The sequence below is a fragment of the Pelobates fuscus genome, chromosome 1 (genome assembly GCF_036172605.1).
Source record: "Pelobates fuscus isolate aPelFus1 chromosome 1, aPelFus1.pri, whole genome shotgun sequence".
NCBI classification, from domain to species: Eukaryota; Metazoa; Chordata; class Amphibia; order Anura; family Pelobatidae; genus Pelobates; species Pelobates fuscus.
Window position 1 is genome coordinate 281,716,896 of NC_086317.1, and position 20,571 is coordinate 281,737,466.

The 20,571-nt window shown below is 40.4% G+C and overlaps 1 protein-coding gene across 2 annotated transcripts in view; it reads right to left on the reverse strand.

Moving 5' to 3' along the window:
- Positions 1–20,571, reverse strand: part of KSR1 (kinase suppressor of ras 1) — a 206,408-nt gene that overhangs the window by 104,654 nt on the left and 81,183 nt on the right. The gene's annotated exons all lie outside the window — the stretch shown is intronic.

Here is a 20,571-nt window from a genome sequence, read left to right on the forward strand (position 1 = left end):
CTTTCACACTCAGCACTCTCACACACATCACACTCAGCACTCTCACACACATCATCCACAGCACTCTCACACTCAGCACTCTCACAGACATCACACTCAGCACTCTCACACACATCACACACAGCGCCATCACACTCAGCACTCACACACATCATCCACAGCACTATCACACACATCATCCACAACACTCTCACACTCAGCACTCACACACATCATCCACAGCACTCTCACACTCAGCACTCTCACACACATCACACTCAGCACTCACTCACACATCACTCTCTCACACACACAGCACTCTCACACACAACATACACATCACTCACAACATACACATCACTCTCACACACATCATACACAGCACCCAAACACACAAATCACCCACAGCACCCTCACACACACCACACAGCACCCTCACACAAATCAATCACACACAGCACTCTAACACACAGCACCCACATCACACCTCACACACACATACTGCACCCCTCACATACCCACAGAACCCCCCCGACACACTGCACCACACACATACACAATACTTCCAAACATATTTATATTATATATATATATATATATATATATATATGTATGTATATATATATATATATATATATATATACACACACACACTACACTCCTAACATACACACTCTGGATCCCCTATACACACACTAGATTCCTTGTAAGCAAACACATACTACACTCCTAAACACACACTCTCTACAAACACTACATCACTTATACACACACACACACACACACACACACACTATAGCCTGCATGCACACTCTTGCTACATCCCCTATACACACATTCTCTACAGCCCCTAGCCACATATGCATTACATTACACCACAAACACAACACGCCTAAAACCGACCTTATAACACAATACCACACCACAATCAGCTCACTCTGCACACACACAATACCACAAACAGGCTCCAAACACATGCACAATACTCTTTCCTGGCATTTTTGTCTCCTGGTATCCATTTATAGAGACACCAGAGACAAGTTGCAAGGAAACACAGTGCAAGCATGTTATTAAATTGGTTTGCGCTGTGCAGAACAAATACAGGGCTTTTTTTTCATGCTAGAGCTCTTCAGCAGAGCTCTGCGCATGGTCTGCCCTGGAATAGCATTGAACCAACATGCTCACTTTGAGAGGGGGCGTGTTTGTCATTAGTGATGACAAAACACACCCTCTCTGCCCCGCCCCCTTCTTAGTGAGCTGCTGTGATAAAAAAATTCCCGGGCCGAATTTTTTTCCCAGTCCGGCCCTGTGTCTGAGTATTATTTAGTAAATGTATTGGGGCTTATAAAGAAGTAGACATAACTGGCCACCGCAGACAGAAGAGAGTTATGTTTTCAAAGATAAACAATTGTGAATTACAGGGCTTGACAAATCCCAGGCGCCAGGTCACCATGGCCCCTGGGATTTAAAGCCTTTAGCTAAAGTGCCAAGATTGGGGAACAATGGAGCCAGCCAGCTCTGGGATTGTGCAGGCGGCAACCCTGGGTTTTGTGGAGGCGGCCGCCCTGGATATCATGCAGGCGGCCGGATCAGGGAGCGTGGAGGTGGCCGCGCTGGGTTTTGTGAAGGAGGCTGCCCTGGTTATAGTCTTTCTGCAGCTCCTCTCTGCTCCCTCGCGCTGTATAGTGATGCAGGGAGCAGAACTATTATGTCATTGCGGCCCCGGCATCACTACAGGGAGCAGAGAGGAGCTGCGGGTAACTTACTGCTACCTTGCACGCGAGAAGAAAGCAGCCACATTGGAACCCAGGAAAAGATCCACTCAGCTCTCCCAAAGGTGGATTAAAATAAAAAATGGCATTTTTTTGAGTGTGTGTATGTCTGTGTGTCTGTCAGTGTGTGTGTGTGTGTGTGTGTGTGTCTCTCTCTCTGTCAGGGTGTGTCTCTGTCTATCAATGTGTCTGTGTGTATGTCTGTCAGTGTGTTTGTGTGTGTGTGTGTTTCAGAGAGTGTGTCTTTCTGTGTCTGTTTAGGTACCAGTACCCTTCAGATCATGAAAGAGGTGTTTTTACTGACCTTCTTTCCCACAACATGCTGGTTTCACCGCAGCTTGTCCTGTCTTCATGGCTGAGATAACCAATCTCTGGAAAGCATTGGGAGGATATTCTCTATGGGTAACATTCAGCACTTCCATGCAGAGAGGGGAGACGCTGAACAAAGGTGCTGCACACTGTGCAGCACTGACACAGTACTCTCTAGTGGCCGTCTGAGTGACTGTCACTAGAGTTGTTACTGGGCAGCAATGTAAACACTGCCTTTTCTCAAAAAGGCAGCATTTACATTGAAAAGCCTACAGGGACAGGCTACAGGCACCAGAACAACTACATTAAGCTGTAGTGGTTCTGGTGACTATAGTGTCCCTTTAAGAATGATATATTTCACGAAAATTAAACTTTGCTAGTTTAAAAAAAAGAAAAACTGTCTCATAATTTTTTTGGCTGGCTCCTAGATTCCAAACACATTTGTCAAGCTCTGTTCATTTATAGGTCACAAACTCTATACACAATGCTGTGATGTCAGTACAAAGAATTGTATTAATAACTGTGTTCTTTTAAGATAACTTGAAATTTTATATCATTAAATTTACATTCATAAATATATAATAAATTGTTTCTTTAGTTGTTTGTTGATATGTTAGCATCTGAAATCTAAAAAAAAAAATCTAAAAACAAGAATGTCTTTCTTGTCACTCATCCTCAAAACCATATTAATGTAAAAAATATTGTAAATAATACAGGGACAGATGCTCTTAGTATGGCAAATATCAACAGAAAGATATTGTGCTCTTTCAAAGTTTTAATATTCTAATATGAGTCATCTATTGCACTAAAAACAAAAATCAGAGTCACACTGTATTCTACAAAAAAAAGACATATTATTTTGTAACCAAGTCAAAGTAACGAAGAGTTAAAGAACACCAACATTCGAAGATGTCTGCCTATTTGCAATGCACAAAAAACTCTAAATCAGGATTTAAGCATTTTTACATAAGGAATGTGATTTTTGTTCATTATGTTACTGTGCAAAACGATTAGATGCTTGCCAAAAAGAAATGCCTAGCAAAGGCAGCAGCAGATGGTGCTTATTCCAAGAGCTGTCTGATGGTTGAACGTTTACAAAACTTGTACATTTCTTATTTCTACTAAAAAAAACTTTTCTTATTTACTTACACAGTTTGCAGAGATATACATGTTTACAAATAATTGAGTAGCTATGGTTTGATGACATTTTTGCTACATCCAATCTTGTATTTGGCAAATTCTGAACATGGGTAGACGGTCAACGATACAGGAATTGAATTACTTCGTACAAAGACTTTGCAACCAAATTTAGATTAGTCAGGGCTCTCTCTCAGCCGTTTCGTCATTAAAAGAAAAACACTGTGGGTCAGTCTGTAGTTTGTTAATTACCGGTAGTTTTTAGTACAATATTAAAATGGAATATCAGCCACGTTTATGTGTCAAAATATGATAACTATGCTTAATGAAACTGAGGAGGACATTAAAGAAATCTGGGTGTGTCAAGTGATGTAATGGAGAGTCATTAAAACACCCAAACATTACAAAAAAAAATACACCTGGTACCTACACTGTACATCACAAAAGTCAATACATTCTCATCTTCACCAGTTGACCCACAGCATAACATACAATGTGAAAAGAAGATCCTGTGTACCTCAACAAGTAATATTTCCAGAATTAATCAAATATTTATTATATTTATTTAGTAACGGTCATTCCAGAAGGGCTAGCATTAGTCAAAAGTAATCATAGACCAAGTCCAAAATGTTTAACTGGTCCATTTATTTAGCTGAAGGAATTAAAAACTATACAGAAAATGTATGGAATGATCGCATAACTTGAAGCAAAACTTTTCAGACACTTTGAAGATCTAAGGAACAGCAAAAGTACACACAGACAGCAGCATGACAGCAGGTTCTCCAATCTGCACAGCGTACGATACAGCATCAACAACAGAACACATTGCGCTAATTTTAGGTTGAATGTAAGAGTCACCTCACAAGAGGTGTGTTGGCAAAAACCTGGTGTACCAGTTGTCCGACATACCTTGGTGGCTGCAGTCTCTATGCACAACAGCCCTCTGAAGTACTTCAGTGTGACTGGCTGCTTGTGATCCATGTTCATAGGACTTTCTGCTGCTGTCTGGTGCAACAAACAGTGCATTATTAGCAAGATAATCTCCCTACAGAATGTAAGCCCAGCTCATTCCTGTGTGCGTGCTGGAGACAGGAGGTTTGCAGACAGCAACTGAATGCAGTGGGCTTAAAGCCTGACAATGACTGCAGTTAAAGTCATTGGACAAATATAGGATCTTCTCATGATCAGGCGAATCAGCACATACTTTAAATTTAGGAGTGGAGCTCTATTTGTGGCATGATCTAGACAGTCAGCTTTGGGGCTTTCCAGTGCGGTGACCTATATTTAAATCAGGCAGAAAATCTCTGTAAAATAAGCTTCTTTTTCTTTCCATAAACAGGTATATAAAACAATATGCTGTTACTAACAATTTGAAAGCTGGAAATATGGTGTGTTACAAAAATAGCTCTGAGGCTTGTCTCAGCTACTGCCTATTTTCATGCTGTCCGACCATATTACCGTGTAATGGAATATGCTGGTGCCATCAAATAAATTAAGAATAACATTTTTTTTCCCCGTTATGTACAGAGCGGAACATACAAATTTTCATCCTTCTTGTTGTGTTATTCTAGGAGCCATGAATCTTGACACTAGACATATACCCACAGTTACAGCAATGTGCTGGGAGCACACCTGGGTGCACCTGCCGGAGGGCTTCAATATAGGTGCAGGTAATACAGTAGGCTGGTAAAATCATAAAAATGGCCCATCCTGTTCCAGAAGTGCAATGAAGTACCATTGTTTTTTTTTTTTTAAAGCATTATTCACTATGCTGGGTTCCTTCTAAATACAGTAATCCACTATTCTGGCAAATGTTTCCTTGATTGGTAACAGTAAAATGACACAGAAAACAGTGAAAAAGCTTCCACCCCGTAACAAATAAAAATATTATTTTATTAACAGCCTTTAAAAATCCACAAAAAAAGATACACATCTTCAAAACTACCAGAGTGTACAGCACAACTAGCAATACAATGGTACTTCTAGATCAGGCTTCCCCAAACTCCGGCCCTCCAGATGTTGCTGAACTACAACTCCCATGATTCTCAGCCTATCTATTTCAGTCATAGAATGATGGGAGTTGTAGTTCAGCAACATCTGGAGGGCCGGAGTTTGGGGAAGCTTGTTCTAGATCTTGTATTGCTGTTTGTGGTACACTGGGAGACTGGGTCATTTCCGTGGTGTCCCCAGCACAGCACAACAGAAGGCCCAGTTGAGGAATGTCATGCAGGTCGTGGGACCATTGTCAATGTATGGTAGAGGGAGCTCTTTAGTTGCCATATGGATAATATTATGCTATACACTCACCAACATTTACCAACTGTAAATTTTGGTAATTTTGCAGCATTACCTCTTGCTGTATTTTTCATTTTCCAAATGAATACAACTTTTAAAGCAATACAGATTCATCCCAATAATTAATTAACACGTGTAGAGTACGATGAGTGCTGTATTGCTGCACAGTAAATTAAATACTGATGGCAAAGGTCTGAGGCCTAACCCATTTGCATATAGATTTACAGAGGCATTAATCACACCTTTGTATCATGATAGTGAGTATGTCAAAGAGCAATGCGTAAGAGTACACGTCAGTGTACATTCCCTGATCCTGCTTCTGTATTACACCTGCTATACAGTATAATATTATACACTCAATCATGATCTGACCATATTTTCAAACCCTGTACTGCATGGTAGAAAACATTAAACTGTGCGTTAAAAAATATAATGCACAGCGTGGCTGACACTGTCAAACACAGGACTCCTAATCTAAAAGTACACTCATAGGCAGCAAATTGCTATTTGGCGAAGCTGCTTCCTGATTTGTGTTAGCCTATGACTTGAAACTGCTCAGCCAGTTAGACTGTAGATTAGGCCTTGTGTACCCACTTGTAGTGGCTGTTTGTGATAATAATCCAGGAATGTTTTAAAGTCTCTTAAAACATGGTCCTTATGAGCCTTAAATTCGGTTTCACTCCAATGCATGAATTTTAAAGATATTGTGTTGGCTCTAGATGTTGGTGATGTCCCAACCTGCGATTTATGCACATAGGTCATGGAATGTGGTGCTAAGAGTGTTAAGCTCAAGTATATCAAACTGTAACTGCAGAAAGACAATGGAGTAAGTAGTTAAACTATTTCCAGTGGACATTGTACCCGGGAGTCTAGCGGTGGCCAGCGCCTGGCAGACATAGTTCAGTCATTACGTTTTTGTTATACATTGATTCATATAACACTATAATAATAATGATAAAACTTCACTGAAGTTAAGGCGTGTTATTTCATACTTTACCCACATTGCATTAAAGGAGCACTTTAGGGTCAGGAACACAAACATGTATTCCTAACCCTATAGTGTTAAAACTATTATCTAGCCCCCTTTGCCTCCCTAAAGATAGTAACATCTTACTTGTATTCAAGTCTGAAGCTGCTGCCTCTGCCTGTGAACTTCCCATGACCTCTGACATCATCAGAAGTAGTGGCCTGATCCAATCACAATGCTTCCCCATAGGATTGGTTGAGACTGACAAGGATGCAGATCATGGGCAGAGCCAGCACAATTCAAACACAGCCCTGACCAATCAGCATCTCCTCATAGAGATTAATTGAATCAATGAATCTCTATGAGAAAAGTTCAGTGTCTGCATGCAGAGGGAGGAGATACTGAATGTTTGGATGCATTTTAGGCAGCCATGACCCAGGAAGGATCTCTAACAGACATCTAAGGAGTGGCCAGTGAAGTTATCACTAGGCTGTAATGTAAACACTGCATTTTCTCTGAAAAGACAGTGTTTACATCAAAAAGCCTGAAGGTAATGATTCTGCTCACCAGAACAAACTCAATAAGCTGTAGTTGTTCTGGTGACTATAGTGTACCTTTAATTGTCAGGTGCCTCCAAATAATAATATGATATAATTAAATATTTTTTAGACAAGTTGGGCAGTTTGTCATATATTTTTGTTTTTAACGCAACAACTCTGAAGCTCTTGTCACATTAGGCATTTTGGGGCACTAACCAAACAAACCCTCCTATTTTCTGATCAGATGCAAAATGCATGCAAGAATATGTAAACAATGGAAGCACATTAACCCCTTAAGGACGCGGGACGGTTCAGGACCGTCATCGGAATTTTCCCATTGCCGACCGACGACGGTCCTGATCCGTCCTTAATTTAAAATGTACTTACCCGATCGGCGTCGTTCCCCCGGCGGCGATCGGCGGTGCTCCCGTTGTGGGGAGACTGCCTGCAGCCCAGACAGTCTCCCCATGGCGAATTAGGACCCCTGGGGCCATGTGATCACCCAACAGGGCGACCACATGGTCACAATAGGTGTCCTAGTCTCTGCCTGCAGGGGGACTGTCTGTGCTGACAGGCAGTCTCCCTGCTGCTGTAAAATCATTAAAAAAAATTAAAGTTAAAGTTAATAAAAAAAAATATTATTATATATGTGTATATATATATGATATATAGACATATATTATACCTATGTAATATATGTCTATATATCATATATACAATGTCATGCTAAGTGTATTTTTATATTAATATGTACATATATTAATATAAAAATACACTTATAATTAAATTACACACGTATATATATATAATATATATAATAACTATATATATTGTATATATATATTATTATAAAATACAAATAATACGTAAATTAAATTAAATAAAAAAAAATAAAAATAATAATAAAAAATTAAAAAAAAATTATATATCTATACGAAATTTTATTCTAACTGTATTTTGATATTAATATATATATATTTATATCAAAATACACTTAGAATGAAATTGTATATATATATATATATATGTATATATAAATAAATAAAAAGAATACGAACTATTCATATGTCCATATAAAAAATTACATAAATAATTATATAAATATACACGTAGACTTCAAATATATAAATATGCATATATATTTAAATTCTACGTGCGTATTTATGTAATATTTTTACATAATGAAGTTATTTTATTGATTGCAATTTAAGGGACCTGCCTGCCAACCCAGGCCGAAAGTCCAGAGAATTTAATTTGCTATCACTGTATTTTACCCTGTAACGTTCTACGACACCCTAAAACCTGTACATGGGGGGTACTGTTTTACTCGGGAGACTTCGCTGAACACAAATATTAGTGATTCAAAACAGTAAAACATATCACAGCGATGATATTGTCAGTGAAAGTGACTTTTTTTGCATTTTTCACACACAAACAGCACTTTTACTGATGATATAATTGTTGTGATACATTTTCCAGTTTTGAAACACTAATATTTGTGTTCAGCAAAGTCTCCTGAGTATAACAGTACCCCCCATGTACAGGTTTTATAGCGTTTTTGAAAGTTACAGGGTCAAATATATGGGTCAAATATTTTTACATTGAAAATGGCCAGGTTGGTTACGTGCCTTTGAGAGCGTATGGTAGCCCAGGAATGAGAATTACCCCCATGATGGCATACCATTTGCAAAAGAAGACAACCCAAGGTATTGCAAATGGGGTATGTCCAGTCTTTTTTAGTAACCACTTAGTCACAAACACTGGCCAAAATTAGCGTTCAATTTAGTTTTTTACTTTTTTCACACACAAACAAATATGAACGCTAACTTTGGCCAGTGTTTGCGACTAACTGGCTACTAAAAAAGTCTGGACATACCCCATATTGAATACCCTGGGTTGTCTACTTTAAAAAAAATATGTACATGTGGGATGTTATTCAGAGATTTATGACAGATAATAGTGTTACAATGTCACTATTGATACATTTTAAAAATGTATGTTTTGAAACCGCAATATCCTACTTGTACTTATAGCCCTATAACATGCAAAAAAATAGCAAAAAGCATGTAAACACTGGGTATTTTTAAACTCAGGACAAAATTTTGAATCTATTTAGCAGTTTTTTTCATTCGCTTTTGTAGATGAGTAAAAGATTTTTCACATAAAAGTCAAAAAACATGTATTTTTTTCAATTTTTCATCATATTTTTTCATTTTTAAAAAATTAAATTACATGAGATTATATAAATAATGGTATGTAAAGAAAGCCCCTTTTGTCCTGAAAAAAACAATATATAATTTGTATGGGAACAGTAAATGAGAGAGCGGAAAATTACAGCTAAACACAAACACCACAAAAGTGTAAAAAGATGCCTGGTCGCAAATGTACAACATCGCAAAAAAAGTCCGGTCCTTAAGGGGTTAAAAAGCAAGCAGGTGCATGATGGGAAAACAATATTTTCTCAGATCAAGAGGCCAGAAATATAATATATAATTATATATCACATATTCATGCTACTAGTCATCTTCAGCTTCAGTGTGTTGAATATTAAATATAACACCCTACAAGAACAGATTCATCAATTTCTTAAACAGGTTGCAGAATTACCCATAACTATTTTTACATTAAAATGCTTACAAAGAGAAAAAAAAATAAGTGTAGACCTTTTGTTTGTCTGCACGCTAAGGAAACAGCACACAATGAATTCGATGTACTAGCCTTATAGGATGTGAACATACTTGAGATAAGTAATCTATCTTATAAACCAGTGCTGTCAAAGCAAAGTAAGTCCACATGCGGTCATCTAAGGATTTTTATGCCTCCAGTCTGCTGAATAAAACAATAGATTTTATTGTATTACACCATGTGTTACTACAACATATTGGAATCAAATGAAATGCTGATCTAAAGATTAATTTTGTCCATAACCTCTAGATCATGTGTAGCTTTAATACTGTTCATATTTGCAACGGTACACAACATACACATAGTGCCGATATTAATGCAAACCTGTCATCACATGTTATGACCTGCCAAATTTAAAATCTTTTGTTCAATTAAAAAAAAAACAACAACTGCTGTTTACATTGAAAAATGATTAACACCCGTCATAGACAGTTTTAAATGCAGTATAATAGTACATACACAATTTCTAAAGGCGCCCCTTCAAGAATTTTAATCTCCAATTGAGGATGATGCATAAACATACAAAAAGGCTGTTGGCACTTAAATTACAAGTATTTCCAGTAAGAGCAATTATAACAAAAACATTCTGCAAACCTGGTAAACAATGCATTTTAACTGAGGATATATGTGGTTCTAGAGAGAAGGGTGTTAGGCATTTGGTGTCAACAATATTTTGTTACGGAGCAAAGTTGAAAGGGTGGAATTAAACCGAGCCTGTCACTAACTATGTGCTTATTACAGGTGTCTAGACTTTAACCCCTTAAGGACCAAATTTCTGGAATAAAAGGGAATAATGACATGTCACACATGTCATGTGTCCTTAAGGGGTTAAAACAAAAAATGCAGCAAACTTTTATATATGGTATATCAGTAGCCTTAAATGCAAATGCACAGCAAATTTAAAAAAATGTTTGATATCCTCATCTCTAAGAATGACTATCAGTCACTGCCCAGCAATAGTAGACCATTTGTATTTGCATATTAAATTGAATGTTAATTTAAATATTAAAATAAACATCAAAATTTCATGATTACATAACCCAATGTAGATGTGAGTCAATGCCTCAGACGATTTTGCAGCGGGACTGCATGATTAGGCTGCTACTGTACGGAAGCAGGTCCCTAAGTCCTGTTTGCAGGTATACGTGAGCACAGTTGTGTGCTCGAGTATCAGTGCTTTGTATATGCTCAAAAAAAGCAATTACTTCAAAGCACAACTGTACATGCAGTATTGAACGATAACAAAAAGAGCACGTATTGTAATCTTGACACTCACAGCAATGCACACAGTCATCAAGAAAAAAAAAAACCATAACACAGGCACGTGCACTCAAAGCAATGCCAAGTGGAATTAACGGACACCTCCCCAAACACACAACAATCCATTCAATTCCTCCTCTGCTATCCAGGATTCATCTTATTACCCAACTTGTAGGCGCACTCCGTACAAATCGCTCTCATTTCGCCCTGAAGCTCTATTGCACATCCAAGCTGTGAACATGCATTTGAGGCTGGCGACTTGAGATATCGCTGCACACAGCAAAACTGTGAACAAGACTGAATAAACTAACAGCCACTGTATGAAAAGTGATTATTCACTACAAATGTGATTACTGGAACTATAGCTGGGGGCTAAACTACATGTACAGTTGTTTAGTTGTTTAGGAAGAAAACACTATAGATCAAAATGCATGGCTCTTCCTGGTTTGGGGTATGGACTGTATTAGCACGATCAGCAGGAAAGTTGTCTAAGTCAAATTTTTGTTGCATACATTACTTTGATCAAAGCTCAAATTTTCCACTTGCCCCCTAGCCATTGGTAAGTAAACCTTTAACCCTAGCATGTAGACATTCAGTCCTGGTGAGTATGCCACATTGATCCTCCAGGCTTAGGACTTTGAATTGTGAGCCCTGATCTAGGCAATACATTAAAATGGGAAGAATCTATGTTTAAAAATTTGTAAAAAAAAATCACTCATCATCTCTGATCTGGTCACAAGTAGTTTCATTAATGAAGCGACTATCGCAGCATGCTAAAAGAAGCTGCCAGTGAACATAGCTGTAGAGAGGCCAAAACAATGTGGCACATAATGTAGGCACACTTATGGAAAACGTAAAGTAGAGTAATCCAGTTAACATAACACACAAATGTCAGACAGTGGAGACATGGTAGAGGATATTTTGAAAGTTCAAATCATGCCTTTCTACAAGGTAGAATTTGCTGATAACAAGGAATATTACCATTACCTGACCAACAGGGACTGTTATGACATTGCATTCTAAATATACAGACATTAAAGGGACACTCCAGGCACCCAGACCACTTCTGCCCATTGGAGTGGTCTGGGTGCCAACTCCCACTACTCTTGCATGCGCATTAGGTCTCCCCGGCCGGTGGGCGGGATCAGTCTCGCCCACCGGCCGACGGAGTCAGTAGGAGGAGCAGCACAGAGGAGGAGGCATCGTCGCTGCCTTAGGTAAGTTACTGAAGGGGTTTTCACCCCTTCAGCAACTGGGAATTGGGAGGGAGAGGAAACCTGCAGTGCCAGGAAAACGGATTGTTTTCCTGGCACTGGAGTTTTCCTTTAATATGTAATTGCCCCCCCCATTGCAGCCATAATAGCGTCAACTTTTCAAATCTTTCCTCAAGATTTTGGAGCTTTTCTTTTTCTTTCTCATAATATTTAGAGCTAAATTGTGTTTCAAGACTTAGGATTGATAACTCTTGTGACTCCCTGATCCACAAAACCAATTGAAAGATTTACCTGGGTATCTTCGCTCACACTCCCAAAGTGTATGATGGGAAAGATTGTGAAATGTTGTGGCTAAACATGGTTAAACATTTCGTTACTATACCGCCTAATTTAATGTGTTAATTTTGCCTGATTATTAATTATTTGTTAAGATTTAAGGCAGTGTGAGCATTGTTAGACTCCATATTCAGCATATGTTTTGAAGCTTTTTTGTTACAGTTGTTTAATATAGGCATTTCACTTAGTACAATTAATTTATGTCTATTCACGTAGTGTGAGTTGGTCTCGTATGTCAGTCTGCGTGTAGTTCTCCCTTATTTTCCTTCATTTTTACATATTGTTGTCTCGGTAATTTTTAGCCTCTTTCCTCCCCACAATCCAGACCTTGTTCTGGTATATGATATATATATGTTTTAAAGTTTTTTTCCTTCTCTTCTAGCCTTAGAGGGACACTGTAGGCACCCAGACAACTTCAGCTAATTGAAGTAGTCTGGGTGTTGTCTCCCTATTGCACTTACTGCTGCAATGTAAAACATTGCAGTTCCAGAGAACTGCAATGTTTACATAGCAGCTCTAAGTCTGTCCACTGTGGCTGTCTAACAGACAGCCACTAGAGGGTTTCCAGAATACAAACAGATTTTTGGTGTGTTATCTGACGCTGGACGTCCAGCGTCAGATTTTCAGCATAGGAAAGCATTGACGCCGAGAGGGGAGGAGCGTGGGCGGAGCCTGACCCAGCACCGTGGGACATCAGCGCTGGATTCAGGTAAGTGGCTGAAGGGGTTTTAACCCCTTCAGCCCTGCGGGAGGAGGGCCCCGAGGGAGGGGGAGACCTATTAACCCTATAGTGCCAGGAAAACGGCTGTTTTCCTGGCACTATAAGATCCCTTTAAACTATCATTGCCAGTCTAAGAAACTGGTAGAATGCAGACTAGCTAACGAGTGCTCTGTGTCCAATATGTTTGCAATAATGCAAAGTTGTGATGGTACCTAGAGAAAACTTTTAAATACGTATTTGCTATTTCTTCACGTCTCCCTTACTGTCACCATTAATCTTGAGTTGTGTATCAAGTGTGAGGAGTGAACTGAACCTATAGTTAGAGAACATACGAAAATGAGCCTGCAGCCATGATGCTCTGTACATGTTAAAACATGTTTATTACCTAAAGGTAATACAGCAGCAAAATGTAAAAAAATAACAAAAACAATTTTATAAAGAATATGATTTCAAACATAACCCTTTCCTGAACCTGTGATGGAAAATCGTATCTTATCGTGAATTGCCTCATATAAATTGAATACAAAATATACTACAAAGATACATTGTGACAGTAGTCACCATCACCAGGAACTATAATCAGGGCCGCCATCAGGGCATGACAACCATGACAGTTGTCATGGGCCGGGCGGTCCTGGGGGGCCCAGACTCCACATACCCTACGTGCACATATATATGGCGATAATCGCTATATATGTGCACCTGTGGCCCCCTGGCTACCTTTTCACTGCAGGGGGCCCAGCACACTCGGTCTTCACTTTCCAGATGCACTGCTCTGTCTAACTCTCGCCTAGCTGTCAGAGCGACAGAGCAGAGCATCTGGAAAGTGAATACCGAGTGTGCTGGGCCCCCTGCAGTCAACAGGTAGCCTGGAGCCACCATGCCACCGGACCACCATGGAATGTGATCTCCCCCCTCCCTGGACAAAGGTAAGACGCAGGGCGGGAGGGGGGAATCAAATACAATTTACAACAATTAATGAACAAATAATAAACCAAATGCTTTTTCCCCACAGAGTATGCAGCCCCATAACATTTACACACACTATATGCTAACATTTAAACACACTATAAGTTAACATTTACACACACACACTCTGCATTCACTCGCGGCCCACAATAAATATTTTTTGCGGCCGGTGATTCACGAGTTTGCCATGCTTACTAAATCAGAGTAGGCACCTGTTCTCCCCACATTGCAGGTGCCTACTCTGCTAACATTTACCCAGCAGGAGATGAGAGGTCACAGGCAGAAGTGAGGGAGGTCAGTCTTCCTGCTCCTCACTGCTCCTTTGTGAGCGCCCTCTGTAGTGATGCCGGGTGCCGGAATATGACATAATTCTGCACCACTAAACTGCGCACGTGAGGGAGCAGGAAGACTGAGCTCCCGAGTGAAGATCAGGGAGAGGCTCCACACCAGCTCCCAAAGGTAGGGAGTAATAAATAAAATGATGTGAGTGTGTGCAAGAATGTGTAAATGTGTGTGTGTCTGTCAGTGTGTGTGTGTGTCTGTCAGAGAGTGTGTGTGTATGTCAGAGATTGTGTGTGTCTGTGAGTGTCTGTCCGTGTGTGTTGGTCAGTGTTGCGATGGCCGTGGCTGGACAGTGGAGGACCTGGAGGTGCACAGAGGCACGCAACGCCACACAGGTTTTGAAGGAGTAGCAGGAGGATTGGCACAGGATGCGAACAGCGCTACTGGGGGTATACCAGAGGCAATGTGAGTAGAGTCTGCTTGTTGGCTAATATTGTTTTTTTGTTTGTTTTTTTTAAACAGGGGCTGGGGTTTAGTAGATGGGGTTGCTGGGATTTAGTATAGAGAGGGGGACTGAAATTTAGTATATAAGGGGGAACTGTGAATTAGTACAGAGGGGGGACTAGGATTTAGTACAGATGGGGGACAGGGATATAGTCAGTGGTGTATTTTGGATTTGTGCTGCCCTAGGCAGGACAGTGCTCGGGCACTCCCCCTAATTTAAATTTCCCCACCCCTTCCTGTCAAGGCCGAATTTTGACTGACAGACGCTCACTCACTGACAGACGCACACACTCACTGATAGATGCATACACTCATTGACAGACACGCACTCTCATATACACTGACAAACAACATACACACACACACTTACTGATTTGACACACTGATAGAAAGACACACACACTCATTCACTCACAGACACATTTCCCCCCACACTCACAAATTTATATTTTTTATTTTGTTTTAATTTAAATCCACCCAGCCTCCCTGGGAGAGCTGGAGTGGATTACTTACCTGCGGCCCAGTGGGGCTGCTGCGCAGGCAGGTAGGGGGCGGACAGGCAGAGTAGGCGGCGAGGGAGCTCTGATTTTCCTGCTCAGCTCCCTCACACGTTGCTTAGTGATGCCAGGAGTCGGAGTGACATCATACTCCGGCTCCCAGCTTCATTAAGCGGCGCGCGAGGAAGCTGAGCAGAAAGAACTCCCTCGCTACCCTCCGCCCGCCTCGGGTGGGCTCAAAAGTGGCCATCTCTTTAGCCCCCCAGGACACGAGGCAAAAACGGGATCTGCCTGGGTGTTTGGGGGCGGCTTTTTTTGCAAAGTGCCGCCCAAGGCAAATGCCTTGTTTGCCTTGTGATAGATACATCACTGTATATAGTAAAGAAGGGGGACAGGGATTTAGTACAGAGGGGGGATTGGGATTTAGCACAGAGGGGGAGACTGGGGTTTAGTAGACGGGGATGCTGTTTGTTTTTTTATACTGTACTTTTCAAAACAAACCTACATTTCTATGAAAATGTAAGGTTTTTTTGCGGCCACATAAAGTTTGCGTTAGCCTTTGAGTTTGACATACCGGTACTTGCTCTACATTCACAATACAAATACACACTCTGCATCTAATACACACAAACACTACATACATTACACAAACGTACAATCTGCATCCACTATACTATACACACTGCATTCATGACACACAGACCTCATCCACTTAACACATTCTACATCCACTTCATCCTTGCGGGTTGACTCGTGGGTGGACTCAAGTGTGGCCCTGTGGGAGGACTTGAATGTGGCACTGTGACTGATTCGAGGGCGGGCCCCAGAACTTGAGATGTGTCAGGGGCCCAAAAATTTCTGATGGCAGCCCTGACTTTAATCACAATAGTGATTTTGGAGATTGGAATTTCTTTTTGTTTTTTTGTTAAGATAATGCTTCATGTCAAACCTTACACAAGTCAATGTTGCTGTTAATTTTTCCATAGTATGCTAATCTATAAATGTCTACTCTAATGCTACTCACCAGAGAAAGAATGAAGTAAGAAACAACTTGCATGCACCCACCTCCCAAAATTATGCACTGTGGGATGTGTTTTGTGCTATTTTGAAGGAGAAGGATATACATGCAAAGTCAATATTTCTGCTTCCAGCAGCCATTCTATAGGAGGCATATATGATCTTTAGAAAATTGCCTTGCTGAAACTGAAAATGTTTGTAATCTAAAGATGTCCTGGAGATGTTTCCAGCAAAATGTACACATTATGCTTGTTGCTATCTGTAGCTGAATTTATTGCTGGCATGTTACGTTATGTGAAACTGAGTCATCTGATACATGCCATGTGATTCAACCAAAAGAACAGGTGTTGTGATTTTATGGCATCATATTGCTTTACCCTTCTTTTACTGTCCACCAACACCAGTAAACAATATACAAAATAAAATAAAATAGAACATACAGTGACCTGGCGGAGGACGTTAGGGCTGAGAACCAGATGGTGAATCGGGGTCAATTTAAACGCCCTACATTCGTTGGAAAGGCGCAAGGTGATTTTGTTTAATATTGAACCAACCTTGGCCAACCTTGGCCAACCTTGATCCCACAGAATCTGGGAAAGAGACCTAAGTTCTGTTTTCTGGAGACTCTTTTATGAAGGACAAAGTCCAATCCTCTATACCAGGCATAGGCAACCTTCGGCACTCCAGATGTTTTGGACTACACCTCCCATGATGCTTTGCCAGCATTAAAGGTGTAAGAGCATTATGGGGAATGTAGTCCATAACATCTGGAGTGCCAAAGGTTGCCTATCCCTGCTCTATACGTAGGGACTTCCAGTGGAGGGTCTCTATCAAGGCCTGCAAAACCATGGACCATCTGGCCGGCCTTAGGAGGCAAAAGTCAAGTTCCCCCTTCGAGGGTTAGGCCTTGGAGATCCAGCGGTATCAGAGGCAATACAGGCACAAGACATCCTGCCGTTAAGGTCTCCAGTTACCTCTGATTTCTCCCTGTTTATGTGTAGGGGGCAGACTTTTTCCAGGCCTAGTTGGCCATAACATTAGATGTTTCTGAGTTTAACACGGTTCAAGGGTTCCAGAAAGAACGGGTTTGTGTGCATTGCAATATCGCTAACCCTCCTCCCATTTCGTTCTCTTGTCAAGATCGCGAATTGATCGACAAGGAGTTATCTGTGTTTTTTCGGAAAGGAGGCAATAGAGTTAAATCGCGCTTCGGCTGGCGGAGTCATCAGCAACAAGACAATAATTTGATTGGTGTTCTACTTGCCGTTCCTCTCTATTCCCACTTTGTGTCCGGTTGCCTATGTACACGAGTGTGAGGGTTGTATAAGTGCGCATCATACAGAGTTGGTGCCACATCTTTTCCTCTTCGTCCTTTGTTTTCTCTGGTTTCGAGAATGACCCTGGCGTGTTGGGTCAAATGGGTTATGTACCACGGGGTGTGGACATGTCTGATTGTGGTGCTCATTCTTCCAGAGGTGAAGATTTGATGAGGATTGGCGACTGGTTGTGAGAATCTACATTTGCAAATTTTCCTTCAGACAAGTTTTTGCATGTTTTTTTTTCTGCAATTGTTGAGCAGCTTTAAACTTGAAATATGAGCCACTGTGTCTTGCCATAAAATTACATGATTTTGCTATTTCATGACAAAAAGTCATGATTTTATAAAAGACATGAAAACGAGTATTGTCCCGCCCTTGTGTTATTTGTTTGGGTTCTTTTTTTTCTCCTAATTGTTTTGTTTGTGTAAAGGGTTACTCCAGCCTGTTTACTCACACATTGTAGCACTGTAGGTGATCTACGGTATTTTTGGTGGTGTTTTTCATTGTGTTTGCATCTTTGGTGTTTTTCCTTTTATACCATGTCTTGGTCATTGTTTTATATGTCTTTGGTGTTGTATTTCTGGCCTGGGACTGTTTGCCTATATTCCTATGTTTGTATTGCTGTTTAACAGTTGAGCTGCTATTCTTTTGTATTTTCGCAGTGTGACTCTGGTGTGATGCCTGATTTGCCCCTGTATTCAACTTCGCTTGGTGTATCCGTGTAACTGGAATTTGGTGTTTCTCAAGTATCCTGGAAGTTTTAAATCCTGCTTATCTGTCATTTGCTGGACTTGGTTGCTGTTTGATTTACCTTTGCCGAATTATGGTTCACGAACATGGTTCTACGTTTTATAGCTTATACATGGGAAAAAAAAGTAAAATAAGAAGTAAATACATATACAGTATAAATAAATAAAAGATACTAACCATTAGAGGTTTTTTTCTGCATGCTTTGCAGCTTTGTACACTTGGATCTGTCCAGCCCAGGAAGTAGCTGAATACTGATGCTCCCAATATTTTTTGAGCGTGGAGTATAACCCACAAACCCATGCCCAGCTCATGAAATGAACAGCTACTTAAAAGCTGCACAGTAGCTACTATCAACTTGCTGACAACTCCAAACATGATTTTGACAAAAGCTGTTACATGCTACTATGTAATTGCATGACTGATGCTGTCAGGGGAAGGGAACTGACTCTGCTGGGTTTCAAACCCTGGTTTACATGGTGCTAAACCTCTTCCTTACCAGTACACTAGCCTGCCTTTTGCAAACTTACCTGAGATCTGATACCATTGCTTGTAGAGTCAAGGTTATCAGTGACAACTCTCTTCAGCTGTGTCTGGTCAGGTGTCTGGTTCTTGGCCTATATAAGCCACTTCCTGTCTCTGTACCTTTGCCAGATTATTGTGGTTCCTGTACTCTCTAATCAAGCTTGTTCCTGTTTCTCCTACCTGTTGCTGAATTTGGACTGTTTTGACTTTGCTGCTTCTCCTTCCCACTGACCTCGGCTTGCCTCACTACGATTATCATCTCTCTGTTCCAGTCTCCCATCTCTGCTTAAGACCAGACGGCCACTCAAGGCTCAGGGGCTCAACCACCTGGGTAACGAGTGGCTACCTCTGGCAGAAAACATTGCTGATCTGGCTACTGGACTCCAAACCTTTGTAACATTAATATCATTACAGGAAGTGGGGATTGCTACAATGTGTAAGTATACAACATACAAATAATGGACAGTAGGAAGGAGGGGTATAGATGCAGCAAATTTTGCATGTAAACTATTTTGTGCAAGGACACGGGCAGGGTCCTAGCTGCACCATTACTTAGATATAATGCCTAGGTTTCTATTGAGCTTGGTGTATTCCTTTCACAGACTGCAATACTTAATAAAAAAAAATGCACCTCACATCCACGTGATGACACACTTTTTCTATTAAAACCTATTTATGCTGTGCCAGATTCAATAGCAATGTTTACATTAAATAAAGGGTATAACAAATTATTACGATTATTAGCGGACAATAGGCATATTAAATAATTTGGAGTCAACATGATGTGTGAGTGATTTCTGATTCAGGAGTTCTGGGAAAGGTAAATAAAATAAAGAGTATAATATGTTAAGTTCACTGCTCACTATTCAAGCACTGAAAAATTGAATTTTATAAATATCTAGTCATCGATATCAAAAAATTATGAAATTGAGAATAAATGCAAACATCCTGCTGGAATTTTTCTTGTAAAGATTAACCCCTTAAGGACCAAACTTCTGGAATAAAAAGGAATTATGACATGTCATGTGTCCTTAAGGGGTTAAAGGGACACTATAGTCACCAGAACAACTACAGCTTAATGTAGTTGTTCTGGTGAGTATAATCATTGCCTTCAGGCATTTTCATGCAAACACTGTCTTTTCAGAGAAAAGGCAGTGTTTACCTAGCCCCTAGGGACACCTCCAAGTGACCACTCCTCAGATGGCCACTGGAGGTGCATACTGGGGCAGTGCTCACAGTAGGCAGCTCTGCCGTTCAGCATCTCAACGCCCTGAATGTGGATGCTGAATTTTCCTCATATAGATGCATTGATTCAATGCATCTCTATGAGGAGGTGCTGATTGGCCAAAATGGCATTTGTCCCCACCCCCTTGCTGATTTAAGCCAATCCAATACATTCCCCATGATCACCAATGGGGTGGGGCCAGTGCCGGCAGACCCGTACGGTGCTGGGGAAAAAATTGATTTTTTTCCATGCTTTTAAGGGGTTAAAGGACC